This window comes from Elaeis guineensis, chromosome 8 (assembly GCF_000442705.2).
Source record: "Elaeis guineensis isolate ETL-2024a chromosome 8, EG11, whole genome shotgun sequence".
NCBI classification, from domain to species: Eukaryota; Viridiplantae; Streptophyta; class Magnoliopsida; order Arecales; family Arecaceae; genus Elaeis; species Elaeis guineensis.
Genome location: NC_026000.2, coordinates 124,456,104 through 124,475,742, shown reverse-complemented (window position 1 = coordinate 124,475,742; position 19,639 = coordinate 124,456,104).

The following is a 19,639-nucleotide window of genomic DNA, read 5'->3' as shown; positions in this document are numbered from 1 at the left end:
GTTCTGCATTCATTTCAGAAGGTTCTTGCATTCATTTGGGACGGTAAAAGAGACACCAGAAATGGCTTAGGCATTGTAGTTCAAGCAAATGCATTTCATATTTTAGCCATCTATCATGCAGCTTATTCTTATGTGGAAGCAAAAGCAATCATTGTTTGACGATATGAGCAAGATCACGAAGTGCATCCTTATCTCCAAAATGTAGGCTGTTATTGGTCTTTCAAGCCGCCACGCGTGCCATCCATGTTAGCTCTACTCTGTTAAACCGTGGAAAAAGTGTGGCCGAGACCAGCATGCCCCATTTCAGCCTTCTGGTAGCATCATTTGCTCATTGGTGGTCCAAGCGGATGTAGTTTATACTGAAACAAAAAATGGCTTGATTCGACGGTTTGGGTGCTTTCGGAGAACTGGTGACCTGCCCTAGAGATGTGCTGGTGACTGGGATAAGTTAGTCAAACACAATCGGGTCATCTGGGTGACTAGTGTTTGTTAATATCTTCAGCAGTGCGTGCCTGTTTTTTAAATAATAACACCATTGATTGTACTTGTGCTCCTCCACATCGCTCCTAATCATGTTCGATGTATGGTTGGTGTTGTACTAGATCTTCACATGATGGGGTCTTGGGGAATGCACTGCATTTGCTTGGACTGAATATTCGTCGGACTTGATCTTATTAAACTGTTGATGATGAAGTTTGAACCATTTAAGTCGATGCAAGGCCTTCATAAAATGGACCTTCTGCTTGGGACATGGCTTTGGGTTTCAAAGGGGTAACGTGGTATCATAGGGTAATGTTGGACCATGAGTGAATCATTTGAGTTTCTACAATGATTTTTAGCAGGAGCATTGGAGAGATTTCTGAGATCGATCCACTTACTTATATTATGTCAATACTAATTACAATGTTGGAGTCATGATTCTTATTTGCAGTGATAATTATGAATATCTAGTTTTTCTGCTAAACAGATCTATTGAACTCATAATTCATTAGATACTTTTTATGAATATCAACTAAGTATCGTAAGTAAATTGATCTCGGTTGTTCAATCATTTGATAATCAGAGTCATCCATGCCTGTTCGAAATGCGAATCATAGTATTCATTTTATGAGAATGGGAATGAAAAATAAGAGAAATTTTTTTAGAAATATGGACGAATGAAAGTTTAACTCCTAAGAAAGCACTTTATGAAGCTTCTCGTAATTTGTTCACTCATGTTTATGTTACCTTATAAACAGTAAGGTATGTTTATTACCTTCCTGCAACCAGTCTTCCATTCACTCATTTTAGTATGATTTTCTTAAAAATTCAGTACCAGAGCTTTCGCCCTTGTTTTGGTGGCAGCTTGCCATATTATGAACAAGATCAAGCTCTAGACGGGCAGAGTAGCATGTAGAAAGGAAGCGTCATTGAATTCTATGATGTAATGAACGGTCAATATATTCCTTTCAGAGTAGCTTTTAGTTGTGCCAAATCATCAACTTTGTCACCCAGCCTTCCTGCATACTTAATTGTGGTTTTGCTTTCTGGTGTTGAGCATTCTGTGGATAAGACCATGCCATTTTCTCAGGTAGGTTTTCTAAAGATCAATTCATTGGGCAAGCTCCTATGCACTGCTGTAAACAAGGACTTTGTCAAGCTTGTTATTGACAAGTGATTGAACGGTATTATTTTTTTTTGGTGATTGGTTATAGGACGTCCCTGATCAAAAAACATGCAAAAGCCACCTCCTATGACACATCAAAAAGGACCTTAGGTGGAGGAGGTTGGTGTTTGAAGTTGGTAGTGAAATTTTGAAATTTGGTGCACTGATTGAAGTCCATGTAGCTAGGGTTGAAGGTACTATTGTTCCATGCATAATTGTATTTGACGATGGGTGAATCTGAAGATGTCTTTTAACCTTTTTTGCGTGTATGAAGGAACAAAGTTGATGTCAAAAGAGATTGGTTTTATTGGGGAGAATTCCAATACCCTATATTGTGATTAGTCCCATGTGGAACATGAAGATGACCTAAAGGTGGAAAGTCCTTTATCTAGATGGGCTTTTATTAAACATAAGGATCAAACATTTAGGTATATCATGAGGAATTAAACCATCATAGCAATGATATAGAAATACATAATATGGGATCTCCTCATCATAATGATTCAACATTGATATATATATTATTAGAAATATTGTGAGAACCAACTTTAAAATCTTTTGATGTCTTCTATGTGAAGGGATTTCTCCACATCACAGGGACTGTCTCAGGCTGTTTGCCGATCAAAGATCTACGTATATGTGTCAAGGGATTAAAGTTAAAGGCTATCATCATTAGAAAGTTTTGCAAGAACCAACTTTGGAATTATTAGATGTCTTCTATGTGAAGGAATTTCTCCGCAACACAAGGACTGTGTCACAGTCAGTTGAACAATACCAATCACCTCTTTTTGCGCCGGTTGCTACAAGTGTACAGTTTGCAACAGTGATTTGCTTTTATAAGTTTGATGGGGCCTCCTTGCTTCTTATGTTATGGAGGACTTCATTTCAACCACAAGCTTCTTCCTTGTCATGCATAATATCACATGAGCAGGCATAGATTGGAGAGGAAACCATGGGACATAGCAACTTCCTATTTATAGCCATTTACTGCGCTGCAATTAACTAAAACTTTTATGAACATATTTCATATGTTTCTTAGATTAAACACAAACTCCCAAGTTCTCTTAACCCATCTAGCTCTGAAAATTATGGTCATCCATCTCCACCAATAATAATTCCTCTCATTTAAATAATATATTTTACTCTTTTTTTTTTTTTTTTTTAAAGATGTGAAACAAGAAAAGTGAACATCTGCAAAATTAGAAGGCTTTTTGTCAAATTATATGAATGATAAGGGGATGAAAAAATCAGTACACCTCTCTTATGCGATGCATTTGTCACACTTTAACCATAAAAAAAAAAAAAAATAAAGATCTTAAAAATTACTATCGAAGAAACTTGTCATATTTGAGCTAAAATTAGCAGAGCATGAATTGGGAAAGCATACTAGCTTTTGAAGATTCTCAAACTAGGATTAAAGATCTGTCCACACCTTTTTGTTCTTTCAGTACAGAGATCTGTCTAGACTTCGCTGCAGGGATTTTGTCAAGAGATGTGACAGATTCTCTTGATCAATAAACTAGCATTTTCTCCATAGAAAAACAGACATTTATGCACATTTTTTTTTTTTTTGATGTAAATGAGTTAGGGAAGACCTAACCCAAGAAGTATCTTAGGTATATTGCAATCTAACGGGATGAGAAGCTGTCAACTTTCGCATCCAGTTCAGATCGTCAGTGGGGAGAGACAAACAGTGTTCGATTTTCATACAGGTTAAATATAGGTGAAATACAGAGTTCATCCAGTGTTCAGTAAAAGGACAAGTAAAAGCTTAGTCCTAGAAATAAAAGAGGAGAGAGTAGGAGAGTCAAATAAATTAGGCCCACCTATGGAATTGACAAAAATAGTCTCGACTAATCATTGAACAAAATAGTAGAGCATTTGAGATTTGTGGAAGAACACGATTAATTTTCTGTGCATCTACTAACAATACTGTTTGCATAATCTCTCTAACATGTCTAAGATTTCAGCTATATGATGACCATACCAACTTTGCAGCAAACAAAAATTATAATTGACACTATATGTGCAGTTTAGCCTGAATAATAGGGGCATAGCAAAGGCCAAGCTATCTTGGTCTGAAGGTCATAGTTGGAGCTTTTTTTTTTTTTATCAGTTCTATATCTAAATCACTAGCACATCTGCTATTATTCAGAAAAGATAGTAAAAACTTGCTTCATGAATATTAGAGATTCATGTTGGTGATCGATAAGGAATCAATTGGTTGTAATTTGCCCTTTTAGATAATTAAAATAATTTAAAATAAAAAATTTTAATCATAATACTCAAAATTTATATATTCCAGATATTCAAATACAAAAAAAAAAAAATTATCTCAAAAAATTATATGGAGTGAATCACAAATCAACCAATATATTCGTAGTCAAACGTAAAAAAGATATTCTATTTTGTATCTCTACAGAAGATAATTATTTTTATAGTTACCATGGGATAAAGAATAACTTCTTATTCTTATTCAAATACGAGGGAGTTATCCAAATAGTTAAATCTTTTTTTTATTTTTTTTATTTTAACAAGCCCATCATGGGCAGATTGTATAGAAACACATGTTTCCAACAAAAACCATTAGGAGTAATCATAATAATATCAGAAGCATTGTCAATCCATTCTATGTAACCTAGTTTTGGAACCTATCCTAATTGTCTAGTTGTTTTGAAGTGCAAGTAGTTGTTATAAAGCAGTGTGATGACTTGTATTATCAAAATTACAATATTTTGAAAGTACTATATCATACTAAATGATTTTTGTCCATACGTTAATATTATAAATAACTGACAGAAAAGATTTAGACAAATTTTTGAAGCAGGTGCAGTGCATGCCCATTGGTGAAAAGCTCATGCCTGGTCCAAGGCTGGTGGACAACTAGGTCCACTGGGTCAATGGAGATCAGGGATCATGAATGTGGGACCAATAGTGGGTACTAGGAATCAAACATTAGAAAATAAGAGATATGGCATGGAAGAAGGATATGTTTTTTTTTTTTTTTGGGAGTGTGGGAGTGGGGTAGGGGGGTGAGGGGAAGGTGCTCAAATGACTCCGGGTATCAAGGCAGATAGAGCGGGGCAATGGTCCTCATGATTCCTTGGAGCTCATGACTTTGAGATTATGATGGTTGTCTCCATGATTTTCGCCTTGCCTAAGGAAAAATAAAAATAAGAATAAGAATAGCTACTAATTTTTCCCGTTAAAAAAATTAGTTCATATTTATGCCAAGCCCACCCATACACCATATTTGTCCAATTGGTGGAAGCCACGTAAGCATAATTACATAAAGCCTTGGGAAGAAACATAAATGTGACACCGAGACATCGATTTTTCCGTACTTTCTTTTGAGATCTTTCAAGGTGCTCCAGGATTTCAAAATGATACTTGTAAGAGTTGTTGTCTTGAGCCCAATCTTTTCAATCATCCAAAGGACGAAGACACCCAGGCATTGCATGATGACAACAGAGTGAATCTTATGCACGTTATAGCAGAACTACGTGGGTTATTTCACCTTAATTTGAATGTGGATATTCTTGTTCTTTGCTAGCTCACACAATGCCTGCCACTTGGTCTAGGTTTATATTATTTATTTATTATAGCAAACGATTGATTTAGTTAGTTAGCGGATTATTCGGGCATGTGCGAGTACAAGTCTTGGACCTTGACCTAACTCCAGGATGGGTACATGACCCATATATTTGTTTAGCTTGCATTAGAAAACAGCTGTCAATCAGCCCTTTTAATAATTCCTTTCAACTTGTTAAATGACATTATTTTTTTACAAAAATAAAATTATAGAAATCGAGATAAAAATATGTTTAGCATTATTATTTTTATTTTATTTTCAGAAGTCACTTTCATTGTCTCCGAAAAAATAAAAACTACTTTGATTATTTTCAAAAACATAAAACTTATATTTTTTTATCACCATCTGTACCATTTCTAACCCATGCACCACCCACCTTAGTCGCCACCATTATTGCAGCCATCATTGTCATCACTATTGCCACCTTCACTGCCACTGTCACTATCATCACAGCATCACTGCTATCATTGCAGCCCTAGTAATGTCACGCCCCCGACCCGAGATCGTGAATCGAGAGTCGCGGCAACCGCCACATACTCATGAAGAACTCTCTCCATAAGCATGCAAGGCATCTCATCACGATATCAATGCATCGCAGCGGAATAAATTCAAATAATTATTATTCAACTGTAATTCAAGTAATTAAATCAAATGTCTTACATCCAATAAAATTTTTGCTAAAAAATAAATCTAAGTTCAATGAAGTTGACAATGCTAATCTCGCTTCTAAAAGCTCTGTCCCAATATTTCGTCCCACGCTCGAAATTAATTATCTGAATCTGAAAAATAGAAGGAAAGGTAATGAGCTAGACAGCCCAGCAAGTAACAAATATCTCAACCAGATATTTTAGATATTATATAATTTTCAAGAATAATGCTGCAAATAAACATAAAAATATATTTCATGCTGATTTAATGCAAATTCAATAATTTCAAATATTCACATATAATATAATCATAAATCCGATTCGATTTCAAAACACTCGTAACTCAACAGCCTCGACTATGACCAACGTTTAACCCCCATTGGCGGGGTCCACAGAATACCAGCGCACAACCTCCACTGGCAGGGTCCAGAAATACCAGCGCACAACCCCCACTGGCAGGGTCCACAAATACCAGCGCACAACCCCCACTGGCAGGGTCCACTGAGTACCAACGTATAATCCCCATTGGCAGGGCCCACTGAAACATAGTTAGGCTGAGAGCATAAATCCGATCTATATCAAAACACTGTACCATAATATGTCATAATTTTTCACTAAATATGTGCATAAATCGATATACCATAACATTTCAAAAATACTTTTCTTTCAAAACATAATTTCATAAATCATGCATAATTTTAGAGAATAATTATTTATTTTCAGAATAAATATGGAATATCTTGATAAGATGAATCATTACTTACCTTTCACGGAGCACTGAACGAATAGATCGACTAACTTCTAGTAGATTCTTCCGCGCCTATTATCCAAAATTATATTTTTACATTAATTTAATTCAAAATTAAATCTAACAAATCTCAAAATTAAAATCTCGCTTAAAATCAGACTCGTCTCTAAACTCGATCAGAATCATCAGATGAAGCCTTCCCCTATGCTAATCTTAGAAGGATAACTTTAGAAGAGAAATCCATCAAGAGAGAGAAAAACAAGTTAGAGAGAGAAAGTAGAGAGAGAAAGTTCAATTTCAGAGAGAGAAAGTCAGGGTTCAGACTGAAAGAAGAGAGAGAAGAGAGAGAAACTCTCTCTCTCATCAATTTTAATTTTTATTTATTTATTTATTTACTTACTTATTTGTTCATATATATATATAAATATATATATATATATATTTTATTATTATTTTTATTATTATTATTTCTTTTCTTTTCTTTTCTTTTTCTTCTTTTTCTTTTTTTCTTCTTTTCTTGGTTCTTCCCGTGCCGGAACAGGGGACGGTGTGGCCCATCCTTGGCCGGGCCGTTCAGGCCACGGCCGCGCGGCGGAGGCCGGCGGCCGACGGGGGCTACTCCCCTGATCAAGGAGAAGCGTGGCCGGCGATCGATTTCGATCGTCGGTGCCGGAAAAATCCACGGGAAAGAGACCAAAACAGAAGTCTCTTTCCCCGACCGAAAATTGACGACTCTCGTCGCCGGCAGTGCGCACAATGCACGGGGAGGAAGGAGAAGAAAGAGGGGAGGAAGAGGGAAATTTACCTCAGCCTCCGGAGACCTCGCCGGCGAGCAATTACGGCGAGAAATCGGACGGTGTCCGCGGCTCTAATTCGAGGAAATCGGAGAGAAGGAGAGAGGGAGGAGACCTATGGATCGATTCTAAAGAGAGGGAAGACCTTCTTATAGAGGGTCCTAGGATTCCGAGAGATCCTAGGACTCCTAATGCGCATGGGTCTCGCCGGAGAAGAAGACTCCTACCGGGAGTCTTCTTCCCGATTTTTACCCTGTTTTTTTTTTTTTTTTCGTTTTGGTGGGCTGAGATTAGGCTTGGGCTTGGGCTAGGTTGGGCTGATTTTGGGCTATAACATTCTTCACCCCTAAAAAGAAATTTCGTCCTCGAAATTTTTCATACCTGTCACCATTGTATTGGAAGCCTGTGGATTCTATTGAGTAAGCGCATAAACTCTTCCTTGGATTTTTGAAATCTGTCCGCCACCCTTATGTTGTCCTTCATGAGTTCTTTTGCCAGCTTGATTTTCAGTATTTAGCGGGCAGCTAGCAATTTTATGATCCATCTGACCACATTTGAAACAAGCACCGGTATTCCAATAGCAATCCTTGTCTGCATGATTTTTGCCACATCTGGAGCACGGCTCATCATCAATCTGTTGAGTCTTATTGTCTACTGCTCTCTTAGCTGATCTTTTGATGTTTTTATTATTCTGCCCTTGTATATCATTTGATTGTGCTCTCTTTCTTTGCTTTCTTTCCCTTTCCATGCGTTCTTCATTGACTTCTCTTTCAATTATCAGTGCTTTGTTTACCACATCTGCATAAGTTGTCAATTCATATGGAACTACTTGTTTTCGAATTTCAGTTCTCAGTCCCATCTCGAACTTGTGAACACGTTCCTGCTCACCATCCACTAATCTCGGAGCAAATTTTGCTAACTCTGTAAATTTTGCTTCATATTCAATAACACTCATACCCTTTTGCTTCAAATAAATAAACTCTTGCTCTTTCTGGATCCTTATACTCCGAGAAAAATACTGATCATAGAATGCAATCCGAAATCTTTCCTAGGTAAGTATTTCGCCGTCTTGTTCATGCTTGCGCTGTAGTCGCTGACACCAGTTGTATGCTTCTCCTTGTAGTAAATAGGCTGCATATCGAATCTTTTCTTCATCAAGACACTCTTGAACAGCGAAAACTTCTCCATCTCCATTATCCAGTTATCAGCCTCCAAAGGTTCAATAGTCCCCTTGAAAGCTGGAGGGGCAAGCTTTTTAAATTCTGAAATGTTATTCCGTTGTACTGGTTGCTCTCCATGTTGTGGTGGTGGATGCTGATGTTGTTGTGTATCTCGTTGTATCTGCTGTTGTTCAAACATTTGCTGCTGTATTTGTTGTTGCGCTTGTACCATCCTGATTAGGGTCTGCATTAACTGAGCCATATCTGGTTCTTGACGTGCTCTCGAAGCACTCCCATTAGGATCTATGACTCCCTCCTCCTGAAGGGTGCCACTGGTCAGATGGGGAGTGCTACCATCCTGTGGTTGTGATGTCTCTCTTGCAATTCCTTGAGTAGTTCTTGTCATTCTACGGGGAGGCATGGTAACCTTGTAGTAGTAAAACCTTATTAGATTCATTTATCTATTTGTTAGGATGGGTTTTTTTTTATGGTGTTCATACTCTAACGTCCCAATATTCCTAATGTTTACCCACCTACACTCATACTATGTCAAATTCTATGTGTCATAATTTATCCACTTATACTCTGATACCATATTAATTGTCACGCCCCCGACCCGAGATTGTGAATCGAGGGTCGCGGCAACCGCCATATACTCATAAAGAACTCTCTCCATAAGCATGCAAGGCATCTCATCACGATATCAATGCATCGCAGCGGAATAAATTCAAATAATTATTATTCAACTGTAATTCAAGTAATTAAATCAAATGTCTTACATCCAATAAAATTTTTGCTAAAAAATAAATCTAAGTTCAATGAAGTTGACAATGCTAATCTCGCTTCTAAAAGCTCTGTCCCAATATTTCGTCCCACGCTCGAAATTAATTATCTGAATCTGAAAAATAGAAGGAAAGGTAATGAGCTAGACAGCCCAGTAAGTAACAAATATCTCAACCAGATATTTCAGATATTATATAATTTTCAAGAATAATGCTGTAAATAAACATAAAAATATATTTCATGCTGATTTAATGCAAATTCAATAATTTTAAATATTCACATATAATATAATCATAAATCCGATTCGATTTCAAAACACTCGTAACTCAACAGCCTCGACTATGACCAACGTTTAACCCCCATTGGCGGAGTCCACAGAATACCAGCGCACAACCCCCACTGGCAGGGTCCAAAAATACCAGCGCACAACCCCCACTGGCAGGGTCCACAAATACCAGCGCACAACCCCCACTGGCAGGGTCCACTGAGTACCAACGTATAATCCCCATTGGCAGGGCCACTGAAACATAGTTAGGCTGAGAGCATAAATCCGATCTATATCAAAATACTGTACCATAATATGTCATAATTTTTCACTAAATATGTGCATAAATCGATATACCATAACATTTCAAAAATACTTTTCTTTCAAAACATAATTTCATAAATCATGCATAATTTCAGAGAATAATTATTTATTTTTAGAATAAATATAGAATATCTTGATAAGATGAATCATTACTTATCTTTCACGAGCACTGAACGAATGGATCGACTAACTTCTAGTAGATTCTTCCACGCCTATTATCCAAAATTATATTTTTACATTAATTTAATTCAAAATTAAATCTAACAAATCCCAAAATTAAAATCTCGCTTAAAATCAGACTCGTCTCTAAACTCGATCAGAATCATCAGATGAAGCCTTCCCCTATGCTAATCTTAGAAGGATAACTTTAGAGAGAGAAATCCATCAAGAGAGAGAAAAACAAGCTAGAGAGAGAAAGTAGAGAGAGAAAGTCCAATTCCAGAGAGAGAAAGTCAGGGTTCAGACTGAAAGAAGAGAGAGAAACTCTCTCTCTCATCAATTTTAATTTTTATTTATTTATTTATTTACTTACTTATTTGTTCATATATATATAAATATATATATATATATATATTTTTATTATTATTTTTATTATTTTATTTTCTTTTCTTTTCTTTTCTTTTTCTTCTTTTCTTTTTTTTTCTTCTTCTTTTTTTTTTCCTTTTCTTTTTCTCTTTTTCCTTCTTTCTCTTTTCTTTTTCTTCTTTTTCTTTTTTTCTTCTTTTTCTTCTTTTCTTGGTTCTTCCCGTGTCGGAACAGGGGACGGTGTGGCCCATCCTTGGCTGGGCCGTTCAGACTATGGCCGCTGCGGCGGAGGCCGGCGGCCGACGGGGGCCACTCCCCTGATCAAGGAGAAGCGTGGCCGGCGATCGATTTCGATCGCCGGTGCCGGAAAAATCCACGGGAAAGAGACCAAAACAGAAGTCTCTTTCCCCGACCGAAAATCGATGACTCTCGTTGCCGGCAGCGCGCACAATGCACGGGGAGGAAGGAGAAGAAAGAGGGGAGGAAGAGAGAAACTTACCTCAGCCTTCGGAGACCTCGCCGGCGAGCAATTACGGCGAGAAATCGGACGGTGTCCGCTGCTCTAATTCGAAAAAATCGGAGAGAAGGAGAGAGGGAGGAGACCTATGGATCGATTCTAAAGAGAGGGAAGACCTTCTTATAGAGGGTCCTAGGATTCCGAGAGATCCTAGGACTCCTAATGCGCATGGGTCTCGTCGGAGAAGAAGACTTCTACCGGGAGTCTTCTTCCTGGTTTTTACCCTGTTCTTTTTTTTTTTTTTTTTTCCATTTTGGTGGGCTGAGATTAGGCTTGGGCTTGGGCTAGGTTGGGTTGATTTTGGGCTATAACAAGTAATAAATAAATAAGAGGGCTTGTGTGAGAGAGAAAAGATTGAAAACATTAGGTGGCTACATGATGAGTCTTTGGATGATCGAAAGATGAGTCTTACAAAATGACAGATGGTCGTGGGCTGTTGCCCATGCTAATTACCTTGTTTCAAGTAAGTATGTGGAAAAAGTTGAGGCAGTTATTCTTAATGAACGATCTTTGAATTCTGATTTTCTCTCAAAAGAAATCTGTTTACCATATCCTAAACCACCCTTGAGAATTCCTTTTAAGATTCCATGTCTCAGCAATCAACAAACCTATCATGAGGATTGTTATGGAAGAGATCCACTGATCGGGACCAATCATCCATTGAGGCGCGCTTAAGATGACATAGTGAGGTTGCACCAAGTGCGAACTCAGGATCGCCAATTTCACCAACCGTACGGATAAAGCGTACGCTTGACATTCATGACTAATAACCTCGATTCAGAGGAAATGAAAAAGATTCCTCCCTCAATAAAAGGTCAGAACATAACTTAATAGCCTGTAGAGCTTGGTCTAACAAACTCACAGATTCTGACTAGCAGTCTACAAGCTCAACCTCCATAACAAAAAGATACGAAGGTGACCCTCATATAAGCAAGCACAAGCAACTCGAGAGAACGACAAGCCCTAAGGGGAGGAGGAAGGAGAACTCTCTCAGTTCTTTCAGCTCTCGCTATCTTTTCTCTCTACTATTTTCAAAGCTCTGACTAACTTAAGTATCGAAGGATCCTCCATTGAAATACTCCCTGATGAGTGTAGACTTCCTTTGCAGGTACTCTTTAACATTATGAATCTCAAACAGCGTCCAACTCCAGCCACATCGGCACCTCTCCAAAGCCTTATGGCAATAGATTAGTACTAGAAGAATGACCTAGTCCCCTTTAAAAAAAGAAAAGTATAGTGTCGATGAGAGCGCAAAACACCACCACCTCCCACCAATAATCTATCTGTCGCAGTCAGAGCAGTAATATCCATGGGTCCATTGCAGTGCAACCTCTGATCACAATAGATCCGCTACCACTCGATATTCTAGCTCACCAGATCTAGATATTGACTGACACTATGCAGCAACTCTAACAAATGATGAAGCGGTAATAACAGCATGTGGGGCCGAACCCCCAAGTGGTTCCTTCCCATCTTAGTTGGCAATCTCACTCCCAAAGTTTGAGATCCGCTTCCTAATGACACTTCCGTCACTCCCCCATAATTACAGCTCATTTCTCCTCCCATCAGAGTTTGAGAGAGGAGGCACGCTCGAGAAGCTTTTCCTCCACTGATGATTTGGTCCTTTCCTGCTTCTCTAGGCTCAAAAGATCTCAATGGGAGGAGGAACTTAAAAGTAAAGTTCAAGACATCGAACATCGCCTTGATGAAGTCCAGAATGGGCCTCACTAAAGCAATGATGGTCTTGACTTCAATTCTCAACCGCCATTCTCACAGGCCATCCTAGATGAATCGATCCCAAATTGATTCAAGGTATTCCAGCTGAAGTTGTATAATGGTTCCACAGATCCCCTTGATCACATGTAGGGTTATAGAACCCTCATGATACTGCAGAATGCCTCAGATGCCCTCTTTTGCCTCATCTTCTTGTCCACCCTCAGAAAGTCGGTACAAATATGGTATTTAGGACTCCAATTAGGATCCATTCATTCATTCGAGTAGCTCGATAGACTATTCATTACTCACTTTAGCAGTTGGTGATCTCAACCAAGGAACTCTAATAGCCTCTTTTTCTTCCAACAAGAAGAGGATAAGTCACTACGTGACTACATTGTGTATTTCAATGCCGCCTACTTAAGGTGCAAAGCTTTGATGGATCAGTGGCAATGTTAGCGCTCAAGTGAGGGCTGTGGAATGAGCACTGCACCTTCTCTCTAGATAAAATATTCCTAAGGGACTATGCTGACCTACTTGGCCAAGCTCGAAAGTATACTCAAGCAAAAGAAGCCTAGAAGTTATACAAGCAGATGGAAGGAAAGAAGATCTCCGACAAAAAAGAAGATCTGAAAGATCCTCGAGCAACCCAGGCTGAAAGAGAATCTTTCCTACCACAAAAGAGATATCGACCTAGGAGTTTGCCCCAATGGTTCGATAGCTACACTTCTCTGTCCGCTTCTCAATTGCAGATCTTGATGGAGATCGAGGGTCAAAGGTATCTGCGGCAATTTGAGCCGATGAAGTTTTCTTCGAACAAGAGAAGCAAAAAAAAAGTATTGCCATTTCCACCGCAATCACGATCACGATATCGAGGAATGCCACCATCTCAAGAATAAAACTAAGGCTTTGATCTAGAGGGGCTACTTCGATAAGTATGTTTGGGATTAATGAAATCAAGCGACCAATGAGAAGAACAATGACAACCGATTGATGGCTGACATTATCAACATCATCTCCACCCCAGCTAGTAGCGTGGGGGGTAGGAGACCAAACTAAGAAAGAAAAAGAGACGACATTTGGGGGGCATCATTTTTCTTCCTAATTTTTGAGGGAAGTCAATGGTGTCATCATCGCACTACTAATGATAGCTAACCATAGTGTAAATACAATTTCAATTTATAATAAAAATTTAACTGACATTTTGTTTCATAATGCTCTTTGAAGGATACAATTGCCAGCCGACCTAAAGGAGGCGAGGACAGAGCCGAGGCTATATTGAACGAGGCTCGATCCAAATGACAATATCTTCGGGACAACCTTAAAAAGCTCATAAGGCTCATAATGACCCAATCAAGGGAACTAGGTCCCCTACTAGATCCTCCATGTGGGTGAGACCTCAAATTCTCCGAGGCTCAAGGGCTGAAGGTGGCTGGATATTTGAGAAACAGTGAAAAGTTCTTTAGGGCTTCCTAAAACATGGAGGTTCTACTAGCATGAAGATCCGAGCACAACTGAGCCGACATCTTATCCCGTCAGGCAACGTGGTGCTCTTTGCGTATAGATGGGTCGAAGTGAAGGCCACGATAATAGAGATGTAGGGACTAATTCTCTGAAGGCCCCACACGATCTATTGCAGCCAACACAGCCCATTGAAGTCAGCCATAGCCCACTGTAACTGATTTGGCCCACTGAAGCAAACTTGGCCCACTAAAGCCGGCAATAGCCCACTATAGCCGACATGGCTTATTATAGCTGACATGGTCCATTGAAGCCAAACATAGCTCACTGTAGCTGATATAGCCCATTGAAGCCGGTCATGGCCAATCTGACCCACTAAAGCCAACCATGGTCCACTATAGTCGACATGGCCTACTAAAGTCAGCTATGGCCAGTCACAGTCCACTATAGCCAACACAGCCTACTGAAGCCAGCTACGGTCTACTATAGCCGACACAGCCCACTATTGCCGACACGACCCATTGAAGTCAACCACAGTCTACTATAGTTGACATGACCTACTATAGCTGACATAGCCCATTAAAGGCAGTCAGATCCACTATAGCCAACCTGATCCATTGAAGCCAACCATGATCCATTATGACCAACATAGCCCATTGAAACTAGCCTCGGTCCACTATAGTTGATATGGTCTATTAAAGCCAACCTAACCAACTGAAACTAGTCATGACCCACTATTTGACGTGGCCCACTAAAGCCAACCTGACCCATTGAAGCCACAAGGCCCACTGAAGCTGCATGGCCAATTGAAGACCAATGTGAGCTAACCCTCCATGGACCCCATACTATTAGCAAAAGCTGGCGATGATGATGGAAGAAGGGGTAACACATCCAAAGACTCCACCTGAAGAAAGAAGAAGAAGCATCAGACGATGCATCAAAGAAAACTTCAATAAAAATAGCACTTCATTCAAAAGGCTCATGTATTCTAAAGAAATTCATTATAAGTTAGTTTCAGTCGAGCGAGACTCATTACAACAAAAGAGCATAAAGCTCAGGCTCGGTTGGCGTGTCAGAGCATAAGCTGAGCCCTAGCTGGTGCAACCCTTGATGGAGAGCACAAAACTTCCCATTTTGCGACAGGCACCGATCTCTACAAAAAGATATTGGGGAAGGAATGACTATTTTTTTTGTGAAAATCCATCCACCTCCTGGATATTCCTTCAAAGAGGGCTAAAAGGTTACACTAAGGGAGACAAGAGACAAGTTCTTTAGAAAGGCCTAAGACTTTTCTATGGAGGATAATGCATTAGAAACCCCCAGATGGCTGCTACTATGGTCCTATGATCGAAGCAGTAGGACTTTCCAACACCTCCCATACTAAAGCGGGATACTTACTGAAACATTCTCTAGAAGCATCTTGTGAGTAATCGAAGGAAAAAGATATCTCCCAAGATGGACAAGAGCACTGACGATCCTTCAATATTGGATAAGGCAGCACCACTATGATATTGTGGAAGATGATCGAGGCAAGGAGCCAACCAACACAAATATCACAAAGAAGCAAAGGGCTTCATATGAAAGGTAAACACAATAAAAATATGTTTTTTATTAATCAAAATTTTATTTATAGAATTGCATCAAAAAAAAGACACCAAAAGCAAATACCAACAAAAGAGGGGGGAGGAAGAACCAGTCTTCATCCGAGGAAAACTCCCAGACCTCATCATTGCTGTTCTCATGATGGAGGCACCTTAGATCTAGCTTCCAGGCTATCTGACACAAACACACCTTGCAATCCTCAAAACCCTAGATGAACATGACTAAAGACTCCTTGATGAGTACATTCTCAAAATCTATCAAGAATTTGTACTCCTAAAAGCACCTAAACCTAACATCAGTGGCAACCTCCACTCTCGTCTTGGCGAAACCCCCTCTGCCCTTAGGCAAAGAAAGGTTCACTCTAAGACTTGTCGACCCTCCTAAGGGAGGTGGGGTCCAACCCGACAGAAAAAGAGTCTGAAGTGACTCCGATGCAGCTGACTTAGTCCCCACTAGGGATAGCGATGGATCGATACCAGGAAGCTTCGGTTGAGTGCTCCTCACCCTCTTGGATAAGGACTCCCTACTCGAGGAGCTCATTTTCTTCTTTACTACCAAATTTATGGAGGACAATGATGGCTTCACGGCTACAAGATAAGAAAAGAAGAATATACCTTTGAAGACTACAATGACAAAAAGAGCGACTGGCAGAAAATCCCATCAAATAGATGGCGTATTTATACAGACCATCGATGGTATGGATTCAGTCATCGAATCATCAGATCTTGCTACATGGTAGGTCTCGATGAGTCTAGGGGTAATCTTCGAATTTTTTTTTCTCAAAAGCGTCATCCTGCAACCCCTCGAGCTCTCTCCCTAATAAAAATAGTGCAAGTCATGGAATGATGCATCATTAATCCTCAGAAGTTTTTTTCAGGAGTAGTAATGCGAATGCATCCAAGAGGGAACCAAGTTAGTGGTTAAACTACTAAGGCAACTACTCCCTCCACTCGAAGTCCAAAGAGTACTTTGAACTCAGAAGTGGGGGCATATGTTGTGGGAGAGATCCGCTGACCAGGACTAATCCTCTATTGAAGTGCACCCAAGATGACATGGTAATATCGCATCATGTGTAGACCCAGGATTGCCAATTCGACTAGTCGCACAAGTGAAGCTTGCACTTGACATCCACGACTAACAATCTTAATTTCGATGAAGTGAAAAAGATTCTTCTCTCAATAAAAGACTAAAACATAGCCTAACCGTCTATAAAGTTAGGCCTAACAAACTCATAAATTTCGACTAGCAATCTACGAGCTCAACCTCCATACAAAAGAGGTATAAAGGAGACCCTCACATAAGCAAATACAAGTAACTTGAGAGGGGCAAACTCTAAAGAGAGGAGGAAGGAGAACTCTCTTTACTCTCCCGGCTCTTACTATCTTTTCTCTCTACTGTTCCCAAAGCTTCAACTAACCTAAGCATTGGAGGGTCTCCATTGGAACACCTCCAGTGAGTGGAGATTTCTTTTGTAGATACTCTTTGGCATTATACATCTTGAACGATGTCCAGCTCCAACGACATTAGCACCTCTTTGGAGCCTTGCAGTAATAGGGACAACAAAAATAAGAAAATAAACTGAATAATGGAAATAGAACATCATGCTGGCCCCTTCCACCAAAGATTGCATAGTAAGTGTTAGTTTTAAAAATTGCATTTCCAACAATGTAACACATTTTGACACTATCTGAATTTCTTTCCTTCATAATATAATGTTGCAAATATTTAAATTTGATCGGCATTGCAGGTTTTTGGGAAAAAAATTTGAAAGACCAGTATCATAGTGGCATAAATTCTAGCTAGCTATATACCCCATAACTTACCAATTTAGAAATAAATGACATGCTTTGTTGGCAAGACAGCCATAGCTTCTTATTGGATGTGGAAGTTGTGAGAGAGATTTATTGGACAAAGGTTCTAATAGTTATTGACTAGAATATTTGGTACTAGGTAACCCTATTTTTCTTACTAAAAGGAATGTTATGCAATTAACGTGCCTTTTGCAAATTGCAGCTAGTTGTCCTTGTATCAGATCAGTCTTGACCATACAAAACATGTGTGCTATAACCGAGGAAAAATTTAGTAGCCAACTTCTTAATTTCAAGGGACATGCGTCAGTAATCAAAATCAATACAGGAACATCAAGTCGCAAACAAAAGGAATAGCAGCATGCTACATCTGGAACTACTCATCCAAGTGGAAGTCATCTTTTAAAATGCTTAGATTTTACATGAATAACTAACAAATTTCATAAAATACACTTTCGATGAGGCTGCTAGGCATGCATTAGGTAATGTTGTGAGGGTTACTTTCGAACAAAAGTTGCGGGAATTCCAGACCAAAACATTTCTTGTCAAGGTAGATCAATTATTTTTACTAATCCTCCCTTTCAGATACATTGCAAGAGATGAATGGTTCTACGTGATTGAGCTTTTTTTCTTGCTTAAATTTCCTTTTTTTTTTTTTTTTTTTTTTTCTTTTTGGTGACTGCAGCTAATTGTCCTTGAATCAAAGTAATTCAGGAGAAAAATCAGTACGTCGAGATTCTTAAACTTCTAGACATGCTGGCATGAGAACCAGTTCAAGATGTTTTAGGTGTAACTCATTGCTAGTCTTACTTTTTTTTAAAAAAGAAGAAGGAAAAAAAAAAACTTATCCAGCTTTGACGTGCACAAATGTCACTGATCCGATTCATTAACACTTTAGAAGGTTCCTCGGAGCAGGACAAAATCCACGCGCGTCCACAGAAGCTTGAGGCGAGGAATGGAATGGAATCACTAGTGGCAGAAAGAGTTGTAGCCTTTGGATCAAAAAGCTGGAGGAGAAGCGAAGCAAAGGTGAGATGTGACATGAGAGGGAGGATAATGGCGACGTCCTTCTTATCCCCTCCCACGCCGGGATGATGCCATTTATTTGAGAGCCCCGTGATTGGTCAGTGCAATTCTTGTTCTTTTGGCTATGTTGTTTTCTTTTACTTTTATGTTTGAAAAAGAAAATACTATGTGATTCTATTAGCTTTTGGAGATTGAGACAGACCACAGCTGCTATCGTGACTGTTGTCCCATGCAGCAGGTTTGGGTTGTATCTTTCGTGACATCAATTATTGAATCACATCTTGTACAGGTCTCAAAGTAATTTGAATTTTTTTTTTTAATGTGAATTTCAAAATGATCATTGTACAATCCAACGATTGACATTATAAAAATAAGTAAATTATTTTTTTTCATGAAAGATACAAGCCGAACCATGTCCAAAAGCGAAAATAATCTATTAGGAGTAAAAATTTTATAGGGGCCTCTATAGTTTATCACATGGGAAGTGAATCCAACGGCGAAAGGAGAATCCAACGAGAAAAGATATTTTTTCCCTTGAAGTAATATAAGATTTAATTACAGCTAGTAGTAGTCATTGTAATAGATATTAAGTTTTTATTTCATCTCCAAATAATGTTAATGAAGACAAACGTGGATAAATAATGATCCTCCCTAATGGTCTCTAACTATTTTGGAGTTTGTGTCTTCTTATTATTATAATAGGAAATCTCGTATTTAGACTTCATTTTGTGATTCGACTTTATTTATTTCTAATACTTTAAGGATAATTCCTGCAGCATGGTGCTTTTATTTTCCCTCTTTTCTTAGCATATGTAGAATAGTGTTTCTTAAAAGCCATGGACTCTATCCCCTTTGGTCCCCTCCTCCCCCCCTGGAAACGCTGCAGCGTCCTATCCTATTCTCCTTCTCTTGCCATCGTTGCATCGCGACCTTATATGCATGGTACTTGCAAAATGCTAGTACAATATTTTTGGAACCATATATGCACCAGTAATGACTAATAATAACCATTGTTGTATAGCAATGCAT